The 17,762-nt window shown below is 42.1% G+C and overlaps 1 protein-coding gene across 2 annotated transcripts in view; it reads left to right on the forward strand.

Moving 5' to 3' along the window:
• The first annotated feature begins 1,405 nt into the window (after positions 1–1,405).
• LYPD6 (LY6/PLAUR domain containing 6) overlaps positions 1,406–17,762 on the forward strand; it is a 53,173-nt gene continuing 36,816 nt past the window's right edge. The window contains exon 1 of one of the 2 annotated variants that reach the window (XM_053406428.1): positions 1,406–1,524. The gene's annotated coding sequence lies outside the window, so the exon portion shown is untranslated. The remainder of the gene's footprint in view (positions 1,525–17,762) is intronic. The other variant, XM_053406437.1, reaches the window with a different exon arrangement.

A 17,762-nucleotide genomic window follows, 5' to 3' on the forward strand; every position in this document is an offset into this window, starting at 1 on the left:
AGTTGACAGCTATGCATCTGGTCAGAATTTGGCACTCCCTGAAGCACTGAAGCAATGGTTCCTGATGGACCCTGACCCTGTTTTGAAGAATCACAGTACAGTGGTACCTTGGGTTAAGTACTTAATTCGTTCCGAAGGTCCGTTCTTAACCTGAAACTGTTCTTAACCTGAAGCACCACTTTAGCTAATGGGGCCTCCCGCTGCTGCCGCGCCGCAGGAGCACGATTTCTGTTCTTATCCTGAAGCAAAGTTCTTAACCTGAAGCACTATTTCTGGGTTAGCGGAGTCTGTAACCTGAAGCATATGTAACCTGAGGAACCACTGTATTCATTTTAGGTTGCCCCGGTGATATCTATCATTCATGCCACAGGTTGATCATGAAAGCATCTGCAGATGTCTGGGACGAGGACCAAAGAGATACAGTGGGTGAGGGAAGTAATGTGTCTTACTATTGGGGGGCGGGAGGAGTGAGAGGGCAAAAACCATACTCTGACTGTAAGGGGGCAACAGGTGAAGCTGCCCATAGGAGAGCAGCAGAGGATGGGGAGGTTAAGGTAGCATAGGAATAGGGGAAAGAAATGGCAGAAGGAAGGCATCTTACTTGCTTCCTAAGATGTGGGACCCAATCACAGGTGGCCTGTCACATAAGGAAACTTGGGCCTTTGGGGGCATATTTTGCCACAAACTTTCAGTGGCGATGGTGGTTTCTTTTCCAGCTACTGGAAAAAGCAGCCCAGTCCTGTGCTCAGGTTTGCCACCTGCATTCTAGCATTTTGTTGTCGTGGTGCTGTTGGGAGAGGGTTTGGGTTCTAAAGGTGACGGGCTCTTTTTGGGGTGCGGGAAACAGAAACGCTTTGGTGACTGGGGAAGTCTGGCAGGCATCAGAGCGAACTCCTAGGGACCAAGGTCCCTTCAGCCCCCCCCAATATTTGAGGGGGCTGCCCCCCAAAGTTAATGGGCATTGCCATCATTCAAATGCCGTGCATGTGCCATGTCCTGTGATCGATTATGCGGGGAGGGGCTTGCTTGCTCCCCCCAACATATTTTATTGAAGTTGGCACTCCTGGTGGCAGGGGGTTCCACAGGCGCCCCAGAAGGATCTGGGAATCATTCCATGGATTCTGTGACATGCAACCCCAAAGCGATGGGCACAAGGGGTGATCTCTCGTGACCTGTGGAGGAACCCCCAGGTGGGTCGAAGGGCTGCGTGGCGAAGCCAAGGCTGCTTCTCCTCCTTTCTTTGGCTCTCTCTCGCTCTTTCCCTCCGCCTTGCAACGCGGGCGACCAGCCCTGCAGCTCGTCTCAACCCCTCTGATCAGCCAAGCCACGCTAATTGGCTGGCCAATGGCGAGGCAGCCCAAGAATTTAGCGCGGCTTCCGGCGCTCTCATTGGCTGGCGGGAGTGTCGGGGAGGCTGAGCGTTCCAGAGCAGGACTGCAGTGCACGCCGCCAGCCTCGCTCGCTGCATTGTGCGCTCGTGGGATGGGGCGGCTGGCCCGAGGCGGGCGGCTGGCCACGCAAGCGGTGAGTAGCCCGGGTTCCCCCCACCTTGATGACTGTTTTTAAATAATGGGGAAAGGAGGGTCCCCGTGTAGAGGAGGAGGCACAGCGCTGCGTGCGAGAGTCGCAGAGTCTCAGGCGAGGCTTTTGTTGTGCGTTGCTCGCTGCAAGCGCTGGGGATCTGCAGCAACAGATGAAATGTTTGGGGAATTGATCGGCGCGCTTTGCAAGTGCACGATCACGAGCGCGCTGGTTTCCCCCCTTCCTGGGTCTGGTCTTCCCTCCTCGTCGGCGAGAGTGTCATGGTCAGTCCATCGCCCCCAAAGATCAAGAGCTGGCGAGCTTTCAGAGGGCAGGAAATAAAATAGGCGCTTCGCTGGGGGGAAGTTTCCGAGCTGGAGATAATACAGACGGATTCGAGACGGGAGGATTACCTACTAAATACAGATGTATTTCTTTGCTAAATAAAGTGGACTTAAAAAAACAAACAAGCCTCTCCCCCGCACCCCCACCCCCAGTGACCGCAGGATATTTTGCAGCCTGGTGGTTGATCCCCACAGATGAAATACTTAAAAGAAGTATCTACGTGGATCTTCGCTGTTTTGTGGTATTCGAATTAAAGCTACATCCTAGTTTTAAACATTACAGCAGAAACTCTATTAAGAGGAACAAACCAGGCCTTGTAGTTGAATATCTAGAACAGCTCCGTTGAGATGCTTAGGTTAAAGTTGATTCAGTTCTATTGATTTTTGGTCAGACCGTTTAACGTGTTAAATGTGAATAAACGGAATGCATTTGGTGGTAGACTGAGGATGCAGAACTCCTTTTTATTTAACAGGCTCAAGAGTTTACATTTTTTGAGGCTCCTTTTCTACTAATGTGACATACACACAAAGTTAATAAGCCTGACTTAAGTACTCAAATGCTATGTGAATGCATTTTGCTGTGAATTCCAATAGTTGCTTCTCATAGTTGCAAAGCATTTTGTCTGTAGGGTGATGCTCTTTTCATTGGATGGACATGTGTCTAGAACTGCTAAAAATTGATAGGTAAAGCCGGTACTTGCTGAGAAAATCTCTTAAGGGAAGATGGAAGTCCAAGTCTAAGTTTAATCTTATGCATGTTTGCCCAGGAGAAAACCCATGGGATTTAACTCCCAGGAAATCATGCAAATTGCAATCACTGGCTGTAATCTTTTGCACACTTACTTGGGAGTAAGTACCATTGAACACAGTGGGACTTACTTTTGAATAAACATACAAAGCTGTTAGATCATAAGTACATTTACTAGTGGTCTATATTGGTAATACAAGCGGAGTGATTCACACATTTATTTTAATGTGGTAGTCTAGATAATGTTGCACATTCTAGCCTGAATGCCGTCTTGCCACTTAAAAATGAAAAAATTCTTTCAGTCCTGAGATTTGCTTGCTTGTTTGTTTTTGTAAAAAAAAAATACTGTGAACTTCAAAAGGTTTTCCTTTGGAATTGTTCATTTACCATAAAAACTTTCATAACTTTAATGACTCAAGAAAAATTGCAATTACTTTAATTCATCTAAGTCTGTCATTTTGAGCATTTGCTAGAATGACTGTTTTTGAAGTGATTCTTTGATTTCAAAATTGGTCTCGTTGACTGACTTCTGAGTTAACATGCATAGCATCAAGTAATTTCACATGTGTGTTGTGAGAGCCAGTGTGGTGGTGTGGTGAGAGTGTCGGAGTAAGACCTGGGAGACAAGGGTTCAAATCCCCACTCAGCTATGAAACTAACTGGGTGTGGCCAGCCATACCTACCTCACAGGGTTGATGTGGGGATTGATTGAGGAAGAGGCAAAAAAGGTGGGATAGAAAGGCAATAAATAAATAAAACCGTTTAATAAGTACAACATCAAATAATTTACACATGGATGAAAAGGGGTGAAGATGCTTTGAACTGGTCTTCCATAAATGTATGATGCTTATAAATTACCTGATGTGTTTCAGGAAAAACAAGAGTAGGGCAAAGAATATTGATGTTTCCTGGCTTGGTAAGGTAACTAGAGGGTTATATCTTCAATAAATATTCCCACTTCTTACCTTTCTCTTTTCTTTTTAAAAATCTGTCTCATTCTATGGGCTGTCCCATCTCTCATTTTGCGAGTTTGAATAAGCTATTTCGAGATTTATTATTATGGATAGAACGTCTACAGCTTGTGATCTCAAGCTGTAACATTCATTGAATGTGATGCATATCCAAGATTTGAAGTCAAACGATGAGATGTGATTTAAAGGATATTAATCTTTCTTAAATTCACTTTAAGTCCAGGTGGTAAGGCTTGACAGGTTTGTGGATTGCTGCCACAGTTGGCAGCAAGATATGTAGCCTTAAAGTCGAGGCAAGTTAAACATGAGGAAATTATTGTGTGATCGACTTTGTTTTTTTGTAAGAATCCTGACGTCCATCTATCACAGATGGTTACAAAAAATGGCTTATAGGAGCAAAGCTAGATTCAAAAAGGTGGCCGAGAGATGGAGCTAATTATCTACAGTACACACTGGGACAACTTACACACATAAGATACATTTCTACGTATGGAGGGGTACCAATGGGAGCTTTTTTGTTGCTACCACACTTGGGAGTTGGGCACCCTAGAAATCATCCAAAGATCTACAACTAGATCACACTCCCATTGTAAGGATTTTGAATTGTTCCACATGAGGAAATATTGGTTGATTATTTCGATCAAATATTTCTTTTTCTCTTTTAAAATTTATATCCCACCCATCTGGCTGGGTTTCCCCTGCCACTCTGGGCGGCTTACAACATATATAAAAACACAACAAAACATCAAACATTGAAAAACAAAATATCTTATATAAGCAACCAACCAACAAATAAATAAATAAATCTGTAGAAATCAATAATAACAGTGACAACAACAAAAATAATAATAAACAGTTTACACTTATACCCAAATTAAAATAACCACCAACTCCACCTAAACATTTAACCAACACCAACCCGACAAAAACAAAACAGAGGAACCAAAATTAAAACCGTTTAAAACAATTTAAACATTTTAGCAAGTTGCCCCAAACCAAGAGCTGTTCCAGCAATGTCCCAGTGGCCTCCCAGGAGCCTCTTTTAGCTGTTCAGGGTGAGTCTGGGCCCCGCCCCCTGGGCCAGGTGGAAATGGGCCTTGCAGCAAGGAGCAGGTCTTCCTTCCAGCACTCATGGCAGCAGCAATGGTTATTTATCGAATCAAATTTCTCTGCCCTAATTAGTGTAGTTACTTGGATATATGTGTGTGTAAATAAAAATATTCAAATGGGAATACAGTGGTACCTCGGGTTACATGCGCTTCAGGTTACACACGCTTCAGGTTACATATGCTTCAGGTTACAGACTCCACTAACCCAGAAATATTGCTTCAGGTTAAGAACTTTGCTTCAGGATGAGAACAAAAATTGTGCTCCGACGGCGCTGCAGCAGCAGCAGCAGCAGCAGGAGGAGGCCCCATTAGCTAAAGTGGTGCTTCAGGTTAAGAACAGTTTCAGGTTAAGTATGGACTTCTGGAACGAATTAAGTACTTAACCCGAGGTACCACTGTAATGAAGCAAAAGTGGTTAGCCGTTGATACAGTATGTGTTTGGCAGTATAGTCTGGTCTGCATGTGCTTGGAAGTGATTCCCACGGAGTTCAGTGGGGCTCACTCCTAGGCAAGTTGCATAGAACCACCCCTTGTTAAAATCAGTGGCATTTATAACTGCTTTCTGTCCTTTTCCGTGTATAAGACTAGGGTTTTTCCTTTAAAAATCATGCCAAAAGATGGGGGTCGTCTTATACATGGGTCGTGCATAGGGTAGATGTTTGATTGGTTGCTGCTATTGTGCACGTGATTGGTTTCTGCGTAAATGGTGTTGATTGGCTGAAGCTGCGGCAATTGGGTGTGCGATTGGCAGCTTCTGCTGGCGAGGGGGACAGACGAGGCAGATTTTGGGACGGGTGCAGGTGAGCGATTTTCAGCAATCCCCTCCCAAAGCTTAACAACTCCGTGCCATCTCCCCTCCATTTTCTTAAATTTGAGTCCCCCAAAATAGGGGGCGTCTTATACATGGGGGCATCTTGTACACAGAAAAGTATGGTAACTATGGCTGGACATTTGTTTTTAGTGTCTACAATTCATTTTAGAGCTTTCTTGAAGAAATACATTTATTCTGTCCATTTCTAGCAAACTATATTTAGTTTCTGGAACTGTTTTCATAGAACAATGGAATTGTAGAGTTGGAAGGGACCACGAGGGTCATCTAGTCCAACCCATTGCAATGCAGGAATCTTTTGTCCTACGTGAGGCTTGAACCCACGACCCTGAAATTCAGAGTCTCCTGCTCTACCGACTAAGCCATCTTTTATTTATTTTATTATCACGCTGATGGAGAACCATTAATCCAGTGTCAAGAGCCCAGCAACACCGATAGCGCTGTAGAATCAAGTGTGGGGATGTGGCCATGCTTGTTACTGTCTATGATTACTGAATATGTGATATTGAATACGATGATGATTCTGATAGAACTAGATAATCCCTGAGAATATGCTTCAGTACCTAAAATTATTATTTTGACTGTGTGTTAGGTTTACTGGTTTCATAGCTTACATAGCAGCTTTATTTTCTCAAATAAAATCAACCTTCTATGAATCAAGTCTCTCTGTGTGAATATGGCACTAAGATTATATCTAGTGGTGGCCTTGCACCAGCAGAAAGCACTTCTTCTTGGACAAGGCAGGGCACCCAATATTTTCTGACCTCCGCAATGAGTACATCCTCTACGGACCCATGAAAAGTTGCTCTAGAGCACTGGGAGATCTGCCAGTAGAGAATGAGAGAACTGTGATAGAGGGGATTGGTGTAGATTGAGTGTCTCACCTCGCACAAGCAAAAGTGCTTTACATTAGCACAAATACAGCAAATACACAAATACAGATTTCTTTCTGTGACACATAATTGAAATCAATGAGCATTATTCCACTGGGTAGGATTGTGGGTAGGATTTATGCAACATGTTCACAAAGCCGGCCATCCTCCATTTTCGGTATTTGCAGTGTAAATGGGAAATGGAACAGGATTCTTCTGGAGTTGATAAGCTATAGCTTGCACAGATGACATGCAAAGTTGAACTATTAGCTTCTATATGCACTTTTCAATAATTAAATGGTTAGACTGGTAAGAGGGAAATACTAAACTCATTTAATTGTGCATATATATATACACACACACACACACACACACACACACACACACACACACACACAGTATGTAGAACTGTTGTACATGTATGTTGTTCAGTGTACTCATTGCATATCCAATTTGTGGAGGAAAGAGCATTTCTATAAAGCTATGGCTTTGTGCAGTTTCTATGGGCTTTTAAGATAAAAAACCTATAAGGGATTCCCCACCCCCACCCCACTGCTTTGTTGATATATCCTAAGCATGATAAAAATGGTTCCTCCAGTCCCATATTGAAAACTGGCTCATAACCAATAAATACTTTTTTATGTCTGTGTTAAGTTCGGTTCTTAGGAAGTGCTGCTGTCATAACTCTCAGTCTAGCAAATGTATGTGGAAATAGGTTGCTGCGGGCACATTTATCACAAAGTCTGCAGTAATGGTTTAAGATTACTGTATCCAGCATGGGATAATATATGCACAATCCCAAGCATTTCTTAATAGAATCTCTCTCAAATGCTACCAGCTTGTGCCTTAGGTACTGGCCTGGTTCATTAAACCATAGGCTTCTGTGTTCTCCCCCCCCCCCCCGCCAATACAGCTGTGAGGAGTTCAGAAGCTTCTGCTTCCTTTATAGATTAACCACAGTTTACCTTTACTGCTGAACCCTAAACCGTGGTCAATCTTAATTGTGTTTAGTGACAAGCCAGCTTTATAAAATATGGTTTGAAGTTGGCTGGTTTCCACAGAGTCCTTAAAATGTAACACTAAACCATAGCTGGCCATTGTATGTATGAGCCGCAACAAGGAAGATTTTGAAAGCATTTGTTTCCTTTTTAGTTTAACCACACTTTGCATCATTGAATCCAGAAAACTATGGTTTATGAAGCTTGTTTCAATAAACTGTAGTTAAGAGTACCTACAGTTCAGGTTTGGATGCAATGCTAAATAGTGGATAATTTAAAAAGGGATGGAAAACTTAGGATTGCCTTGTGGCAGTGGAAGAGAGGGGAGCGTATGAGCCGCAGGCTCATTCATGTAATGGTAAGCCATATTTATTGTTGCTTCCAAAGCAGGCTTGTGGAGTGACAAGCCTAGTCTTGGTAGTAACTCTATGCCTGCACTTGACCCTGTAGGAAGTTCCTGAAATGTGTGAACAACCATTGAATGGATATATGTGCATTTGGCAAAGCAATCAGATGACTGCATTTGTTGCATGTGTAGCAGCATTCCTCATGTGTCAGTTTAGAAATTGCTTGGGTTGCTGATTCCCCGTGGCTTCCTTCCACAGGGAGGCCTTTAAATATTTGAATTTAATACACATGGAATGAGCAAATCCTGTGGGATGCAACAACACTCAACTTCAATGAATAGCAGTTGCATAAAACTTTTGATTTGATAAGCCTAAATTAATCAGCATAGTTTGTGTTTTATCCAATGCTTTTTCCCACAACAAGAAAAAAGCACTATAGCATTTGTGTGTTGATTCTTAAACACTTACATTTCAAAAATATATATGCATTTTAGTCTTTATGCTGCAGATCTAAAGGGAGCTTTCAAATAGATCTAAATCAGTGAGACAGTTTTCTTTATCATAAAATTAAGAGTAAATAGATGTCGACCATAATTGTTCTATTTAGAATGCATTCTTAGCACTATTGTTAAAATCCTTGGCACGGGTGCAGACTAAAGCTTTGATTGTACTTAACAAGTTTACATATGTCGTTCCCTTTCATGTGGCAAACACTTTGAATCAGTTGAGTAATCTTGTAGTTGTGTTTCAGAGCTGCAGGAATGTTTACCATTATTGAAAATTTCTTCCATCCTGCTGCATAAATGCTTGGAACTAAAACATTTGGTACGTTACGCTACTTCACCCAAGCGTTCTAATGCTGTAAGTAACCTTTGGGATGCCTAAACAGAAATATTGTATTGTTCCCGTATCCCAGCCAAAATATTATTTGATCATTTGGGACAGTGGTAAAATCCTGTCTTATGAACAATACTCCCTTGAGCTATATGAGATGAGAGTGGGTGTAATGCCTTGCATTTGCTTGGAGGGGAGGGAAATAAGGCACAAGCTCATGTCAGCAATGGATTGTGCAATTTGTCTACCTTTATCCTTGAAGCTGTTTCCAGGCACTAGTAGGCTAGCCTGGAACACCCCTGTGGGAGACCTGCACGGGGCTGGAAAATTTGGAGATGAAAGCAATACATACTTTAAAAGCATTAAATTCCTCCTTGATTCCACTGTTATCTGTAAAGTGAGCAAAGGAGATCAGTTACAAAAGAGAGAAACTTGATAATCAAACAAAGGTACTCCTTTTTCTCACTTGTTTGGGAAAAATGTTTACCTCGTAATGTTACCTTTCTTATTAATTCCCTTTTCAAACATAATCTTCCTATGTTGGTGTCATTTTATTTGTTCTCTCTCTCTCTTACCTGCATGTAATGTTCCTGTAGAACAACTGTTCCATTGCATATCTTCTGAGAACTTCACTTATCCTGAGTTGCACCTCATTGGTTTTCTGGAGCATCCAGTTACCTAAATGAGCATTATCAAGTACCAGTTAATTGTGTTGCTTGCAACTGAGGCTAATGGCTGCATTACCTAAATAGTAAACCAGAACAGAATTTCTATCTTAGCGAAAATAAGGTAGATAAGTAGTGGGGGGAGCAAAGATGCTTAAAGATACATTCTTTATACACTAATTGACTTTTTAAAATCCTTTGAAATTTAGTGTACCTTGCTAAATATTTTTTCAGTTGTTCTGTATTCTTCAGCCAAGCCTTCTGTATGGGACAATTGCACCTTAGTTCATGGCTTTGTGATGTTTTTCTCTCTGCTCTTGAATAGCACAGAACAAGATAATTGGTTGATAGCACTGATTTCCACCTCCTGTGTGAAGAATTTCTCCCTCTCATTTTTATACCCAGTGTCTGCTCCTTCAAATCAATTCATTCTGTGTCTCCTGCACTGGGTTTAGCTAAGCTTATGTAGAGATGAACTTAAATTAAAACTATTGAGTTGAGGCGTAAGACGTAACACCATGATCCTGAGCACAGTTATTTGGAAGGGTCGTTAATTACAACAGAATTCAGTTCCAAAACCCTCCAGTCCAGATTGCAAATACTTTAGGCACCACATTTATTACGGATCTGAGGTTAACTTGAATTTATCTGTACCTATCTATCTTTTTGGGGAAAACAATATGGTAGCTTGGGTACAGTATAATCCTTTGTCTCTGTTTCCAAGATAGTGAATCAGGATCTTGAAGGCTTTGAAAACCTATACAAGTCTTCAAGCAGTGGTTGCTGGAGCCATTAATGACATATGACTGAAATGGGGTTGAGATTAAGAGAGTTTAGCAGCAAAATGTCAGTCCAGGCAATAAGATCATAGATGGAATTCTAAGGTTTGATAACCAGTGACCTACATGCCTTCTCATGACTCAAAGGACAATCTTTATTTACATTCTCTATATTTGAACCACGCTTGTCTTCTAGTTATATGCAATGTTCTCCTGGGCGTGTTTCCTTTAAGTCAGGGATGCAGAACTAGGGTTGTTGGACTACAACTTCCATCAGCCCCAGCCAGCATGGCCCATGATGAGGGATGATGGGAGTTGTTGTCAAGAAACATCTGGAGGGCCATGGGTTTCTGAGCTCTTATTTAAGTTAATTTTTTTTTAGCGGGAAATTTCAGTTGGAGGATTTGCGAGATCCCATTATCTTGTCACTAAATCTTTGCTTCAGGGCTGCATATTTGAGGCTAAAAATATTTTGGAGTAGAAATGATATGTAGTTGAAAAGAAAATTTAAGGAACCAGGGGTGGAGGGAAGTCACGGGATTCGGAGAATCCCATTTTATGGATTTGATAATGTTTTTGTGTATATTTTTCTACGTTTGTTGTTGTATTTGTTATTTTTTCCTGTTTTTGTTATTTTTGTTGAATTTTTAATAATATATATTTTTTAAAGGACTGCATATTGTTGCACTGCCATAAGAGTAATAAGATACAGAGGGTAGTGTTGAATACGTACGTCTTGCATGTGTCATTGGAAAGTTGATAATACAGCCACATTTGCTCATCCTAGATAATTTTGTCCTGGCATTGACATCAAGGGCAGCACTTGGAATCACAGGCTCCTCTTGGAGCAGGAAGCTCATTATGCTTTAGGCTTACACTCCTGAAACTGGCACAGAATTTATATGACATCACAAAGCTGGCAAGATAGTAGCTCTCCTCCACAGGCTGTATGGAAACACAGCCTGTGTACAAATAATTCATGTAAGGGCTCCTTTTTTTTCAGCCGAAGAGGGAATATTAACTTTTATCAACCGGTAGTAGGGTGTCATCTTGGAAAACAGAGTCATATGTTTTCCTGTAGCCCTTTTCCATTTGTGAGGCAAGTTTTTTTCCCCTTCCTAGAGAATTAAATCTCTGTCTCTTTCATTTTTTAAAAAACTAGTGGAACTGCTCCAGAACTAAATGGAATGTGGTTTTGAAGAACTATACCATTGGTAGCCCTTTTTGGATGAAGAACATGAGCAGGTTGGAAAAGAGCTCAGTGTCCCAAGTGACCCTTTCCATAAATCAGCAGGAGCTTTGTCGTAGATATCAATTTGTGGTAAATCTCAATGGGCCATGTGAATTAGACCTCAGTATATGAGCTGCAGTGATTTCCTTGCGGCCATAAAATTTGTCCTTTTTTTCATCTGGAGGGCAAAAAGGGATAGACAGAAAATAAAGCTCTTCTCCTTTATTTTGGAGCTAAGACAAGCTAAAGACAACTTGGGTTTGGCTTTTCTGGTTTCGGTTCTTAAATACTTGTTTGAATCTCAGTGTTCCTTGTTTTGTATTCTCTCCCCCCCCCCCCATTCTCCTTCCATGGCTACAACTGTTTTGTTAACTAGGTTCAAATCCTTGCTTGCCTATGAGGCTCACTTGTTGCAGCTAATCGCTATCAACATTTAGTCCAGGCAAAACAGAACTACGGCTAGTGGATAGGCCATTTGACTCTGGTTTGAGTTTACAGTTTGTCCTGGAAGGGGGTTGCATCCCCCCTGAACAGGGGTGAGCTGCCCCTGAGGCTAGGTGAGGCTGTTAGCCTCGGGTGGTGGATCCGGCCCTCTCCCTGCCCCTGCTATTGTTCTGCTGCCAGCCCTGCTGGGGCTTTGCCCTCAATGCTGGTGCAGCGCTGTTGCCTTCACGGTCCTCACCTCTGTTGCTGCGCCATGGTGGTAGCATGGGCACAGCCTCAGGCAAGACTGCAGTTGTGGGACCAGGGGCAGTATGGGTGGGGCAGTGGAAGAAAGCCCGGATCTGTGGAGGGGGGGAGTTGACATGGAGGAAGGGGCATAATCATGGTGTTTTGCCCATAGCAGCAAAATGTCCTGATCCAGTGCCCCTGAATTTATAGTTTGGGGATACCCTTGGCATGGTACTCTTGTTAGATGCATCAGTGGTGCTGGGTTCCTTTTTCCAGCTTCAGCTGACTCACTCACCAAGACCCTTCCTTGCTGTCATCGTGTATGTCCTTGAAACCTCTAGAATTGATTTGGGTGGGTCAGCCCTTAAATTGTTCAGAAACTTCAGCTGGTTCAAAGTGCCGCAGGTAGGATGCTGATGGGTGATAGCCAGTTTTGTGAGATCTACCCCAGCTGCTGATCTATTTCTGTGGTCAACTCAGGCTGCTGATCTTAACCCTTTAAAGCCCTCAGCACTTTGGGACCTGTATGCCTCAAGGACCACTGTCTTCCATATGAGCCTCCAAACCCAATTCAGTGATTGTCTGGGACTTGTTAATGAGTAAGCCCCATTGGACATGAGTATCATGCCTGATATGTTGTATTCTGTTGGAAGCCACACAAAGTGGCTGGCGCACCCCAGTCAGATGGATGGGGTACAAGTGAGAAATTAGTAGTATTCTTACTACTACTAATATTAGTAAATAGACATAGAATTGCAGCGTTAAGCTTCCATTTCTGTGCTGCTTGACTTTTTTTTGTAGTGTTCTTATTCCACATCCATAGCATTTGTCTTGCTATTTCACTCTTTGCTTTCTGTGTTGCTCTTTATTTTATTTTATTTTTTAAAGAAACATTTCAGAGCACCAGTAGAGAGCAGGCCAGACCTCTGCAGATGTGTATTTCCCCAGCTCTCTTTTGCAAACAGTGCTGTAGCAGAAAGAGGGCACATGACCAGCCTTTGGAGCAACTGCACCGAAACCTGCCCTCTAATTAATCCCCGATACCTTTAACACTGTGGTCTAATTTGGTAAGAAGTTCAAAGGGATACAGTTTCACCTCTTGGCTCCTGGGCTGTAACTAGATAGCCTTATAGACAACATTGTTGAAACATGTATCTTGTGTCCATGTGTAAACTGAAGAGCGCTGCAGACCATGACCTAACTGTGAGGAACCTCCTTTGTGACAAGGGAACATGCCAACATTAAGACACTTCAGCGCTACTTAAGTTTACTTCTGATCTTCACATGATGTTGCTGATGGAGATGGTGGTGGTGTTGATGATGATGATAGTAATAATAATAATAATTAATAATAATAATAATAATAAAATTGGAACTTAATGTAGCATTATGTACACAGGAAATGAGGTCTGCTCATGTATTTAAACTCCCCCCTTCCTTCCTCCTGTTCCTCCTAAACCCTCCCTGTGGTTCCCCTAATCTCCAGAACAGTTTTAGGGGGAGGAGAATCCCAAATGTGAGCAGAACTCATTTCATGCACACAGCAACTTAGTTGAATCCCATCCAGTGTGCCTTCTAGAATTCATACGCTTACACTAAAATAAAGCTTTGTTCTTTAGACAGCTATTCCCTAGAAAGAGTTATGTTTTGCTTGAAACTGTGTTGGGACTTCTCTATAAATGCTGTTTTATGCAGCTGTGGGTTTTTCATCTTTGCATCTCTTTCTACTGCTGTTACTCCGTATTGGTGGTTTCTTAAATGTCAGATCTGCATTACGTATGGGTAGCGTGAGTGCATCTTCTTTGCTTTTAATGTGATGTTTGCATTATGCATGATACTACTGAAGAATAACATGGAGGACAGTGAGATAAATGAACAGAGCTCTTGTTCCATCTCCTCTGTAGCATTTTAACACTATTGGATGTGTGGTTTTGAATCTGCCCACTGTTGGGTCAGAATGTTTGCAGCCTGAAAATGCAATGAGGTTAAATAAAGGAGTACAGTACATGGATGGTAAAGCAGACTTCTGAGAGGGTTTATTTAGGCAAAAAGCCCACTGAATTCAATGAGCCTTGCTTCTTAAGTGTGCCTTGGATTGTAATCTAAATTACTGGCAATGGGAAAGAGCCTATATCACTTGATGGGGCTCATTGGGGTTCCATTAAGGCCTGTCCACAGTGCTGAAAATCACCTTTCAGAAATGAAATAATATTTTAATAAAATGTTTTGGCTGGATACTGCAAGAACCACTAGGATTCAGAAGCTGGTACATATGTGAGAGTTATGAATGTTATTGATGTATGTCTCGCTGAAATGCTTTTGATGTTGTAAGGAATAAGTAATTTAACAGGTGCCAAAGATGTATAGTTAGGAGACATCTATTTTGTCAGTGTTCACAGTGAGCCAATTGCCACTTTTGCATTTGTAGGATTTTAAATACACAGAGCTGTGATACTGACGGGACAGATCCTCTTATTGGCATTAACCCCCAATTTTCAGACATTCACCTGATAGACTTTCTCATGGGTGTGCACAACCTTTGCGTTTTAGGTGTTCATTGTAACATAAATGAAATATGTACGTATTTGATGCCCTTCAGCTGAGTTTGTGAGAGTATCTAGTTTCAGGTACCCAGGCTCGGCCAGTACTGTGCTTTCCTTGTCAGGACTTAGTCGTGGAACATTTGAAGTAAAAAGATAAAATAAAACTGCAAAATCTCATTTCTGTTATCACTGTGTGACCAAAACCAACCCCCCCACTTGGAAATAGGGGCATATTCAGTGCAAGCTTAAATATTGGTGCAAGGTACTCTAATGGGCCCTCTCAACCTTGAAGAGATCACAATGTAGATACCAATAATTATTTAATGGTGTCTCTAATAATGTCTTTCTTGAAGCTCTGGGCAAAATGGGAATTGGGGTGGTGGTGTATGGCAATTTGATGATGTTGGGGAAACAATCATATATTTGCTCTCACCATCCTCTTGCAACTGGTTCATAGTGTATCTATGTACATCACAGCCTTAACTCTCTTCCTCTGCTCAGAAAATCATAGTGGGGGAGTTGGGATACAGTAGGCACCCCTATGAGAAAGAATTCTCAACACATTTGCCAAGTTTCCAATTCTCGAGATTCATCGTGGGCAGTCCATGGCGCTTAAACTTCTAAGCTGGCTTTCTTGGTGGTTCTTCTGCCTTGAAACAAGTCAACTGGCAATGTAGATTTTCTTTATGCAGATGGTGCATAGTTGCCTCCAGGAGAAACACGCGGTATATTTGCTGAGCTTTTATAACTTGGACAAAAACAAAACTCACGATGTTTCACACTGGTTAATTATTACTTGGCACCCTTCATCTTCAAATACCTTTATGAATGTTCATGAATAATCACAGAAGGTGGTATTTATTATTGCCATGTAGCACATCAGACTATAAAGACATTGATTTATTTCTTTAATTTCTCTCTCCAGACTACGAATGATAATCAAGATTAGATTTGAGAGGTTGATGTCTTGTCTGATCTCCCCCACCCTGTAAAAGTCTTGGCTACATAGTCTTGCTCTGTACTAGACTCCTAATGGGGTTATTTCTGGCTGGGTGAGGATAAATTTATTGTGATGGATGGAACTATAAATTATCCGTTTGCCCTCATTTACAAATTAATGGCTTGGGTCCCGAAATAAAAGTGGAAAGTCAAATTAAGTGGAGTCGGTCATCACCATGTCTGAGACCTGTTCAGCTTCTTTGCTTCTCTCCAGTTCCTCTTTCATTACCTTCCTCAACAGTCCAACGCGCCTCTGCAAGTATTGCAAAGTAAGCAGACAGGACAGTTAGTTAACTAAGAGGGAAGGTTTATGGTGGCAGAATTGTTCTCAGTTCTAAGGTTCTCTTAGTGAAGGAGTGATCTGGATGGCAGTGGCCTGATAATAACCAAACAAAAAGCTAGCCACACTTTGCCTTTTAAATAGTTGCTTACCTAGCTTGCCCAATCGGCTGTAGGTACTAACTGTTGATGGGCAATGCAAGGAAGCAGAACATGCCACTATATTAACTGAAGTGGCTAATCTAACAGACTGAAAGGTCATTCTGTCTTTTGAACAGTAGAAATCGGTACAGCTCCAATCTTCTTATAATTTTTAAAGAGTATCATCCCACCTCGCTCCCAGAGAGCTACTAAATATTTCTTGCACTGTCTGAAAGTAATACTCCCTCTTGGACTGGCTCCTTCCTTGCTGTCTGTCTGCTGGCAGGTAAAGGCCTTTCTATTCCAACAGGGCTTTGTGGACTGATTGTTTTTGAGGACAGAGCAGGTGCTGTGATTTTTAAAAAATTGTTATTGGATTTTTAAACATTAAAACAACACTAATTGAATTATAATAATTATTGCCTTTCCCCCATGTTCTTAGCTGGTTCTGTTTTATCTGTGTAAGCTGCCTTGAGTCCAGAACTGGAAAATGGCAGGGTATAAATAAATATAATAACAATACAGTTGAAAGTTTTTATTTTGGGCTTTATTCTGCAGAATGTGGTATGAGTAAGCGCAGTGACGCTCTGGATGATAGGTCTTCAGTTGGGCACCCTGCTGCGCACTCTAAACAGCAGGGCTCCCACCAAAACAAACAAGCTTTTCATCATAGTAAAATGTCCTAGTGTTTTGACAGCTTTGTCTGGACATCACATTACACTGTACTGAAAATGGAAGCGTTTGAGCCAATGAGAGTGCAGGGATGGGGTTCAGTTATTGACCCGGCACTTCATAGTTTACATTTTCAGTTAGGTGGATCCTCTGAACTCTTTCTGACTCAAGGCATCAGATGGGCATGAAGCTTCTCTTGTCATCGCTTGATGTGCATCACACATTATGCAAATCCTTTAGCACTTACTGGTTCCATGCTCTGCATCTTACAGAATCTCTGAGTCTTTTGAAAGTAGTACTTAATGCAGGTGGATCTCTGTTCAGCTTTATGGAAGTCAAAAACAAGTCACAAATAGTTGTCATGGGACTGGGCCCTTCCTTAACACACCTTTAGTTGCTGGAAGAGTGATACATTTTGCAGAACTGAAGGTGTGAGGAAAGGATAAGATTGTGAATTCGTATTTCTCTCACTCCCTCCCTCACACACACTTATTTAGGGTTATTTTTTCCAAACAAAAAGTATGTATATCCCACTTTTTAATCAGTTCAAGGTTACCAACAACAAATAGTGATCATAAAAAAGAAATATGCAAGCGGTGAAGAATAACCGTGCCCCAGACCAGAATTAGCTGGACTGGTCTCTGCTCTCCAACTTAGATCAGTGAATTTCCCAAAGTCACATTAAAAGAAGAATTGGGTTTTGCCATGCTCTAGAAAGCAGATCTGGGATGTGGGTGGTGCTGTGGGTTAAACCACAGAGCCTAGGACTTGCCGATCAGAAGGTCAGCGGTTCGAATCCCTGCAACGGGGTGAGCTCCCGTTGCTTGGTCCCTGCTCCTGCCAACCTAGCAGTTCGAAAGCACATCAAAGTGCAAGTAGATAAATAGGTACCACTCTGGCGGGAAGGTAAACGGCGTTTCCGTGAGCTGCTCTGGTTCGCCAGAAGTGGCTTAGTCATGCTAGCCACATGACCCGGAAGCTGTATGCCGGCTCCTTCTGCCAATAAAGCGAGATGAGCTCCGCAACCCCAGAGTCGGTCATGACTGGACCTAATGGTCAGGGGTCCCTTTACCTTTAGAAAGCAGATGGCGATTAAGGTTGCAATTCTAAGCCTTGTTAAATATGATAGAACTTACTTCTGACCAGACAAGGAGTAACCCATTGATTATTTTGCCCTCTTTGGAATTGGTGTGTAACATCTCAGCTTT

Source organism: Podarcis raffonei, chromosome 1, assembly GCF_027172205.1.
Source record: "Podarcis raffonei isolate rPodRaf1 chromosome 1, rPodRaf1.pri, whole genome shotgun sequence".
Taxonomy (NCBI): domain Eukaryota; kingdom Metazoa; phylum Chordata; class Lepidosauria; order Squamata; family Lacertidae; genus Podarcis; species Podarcis raffonei.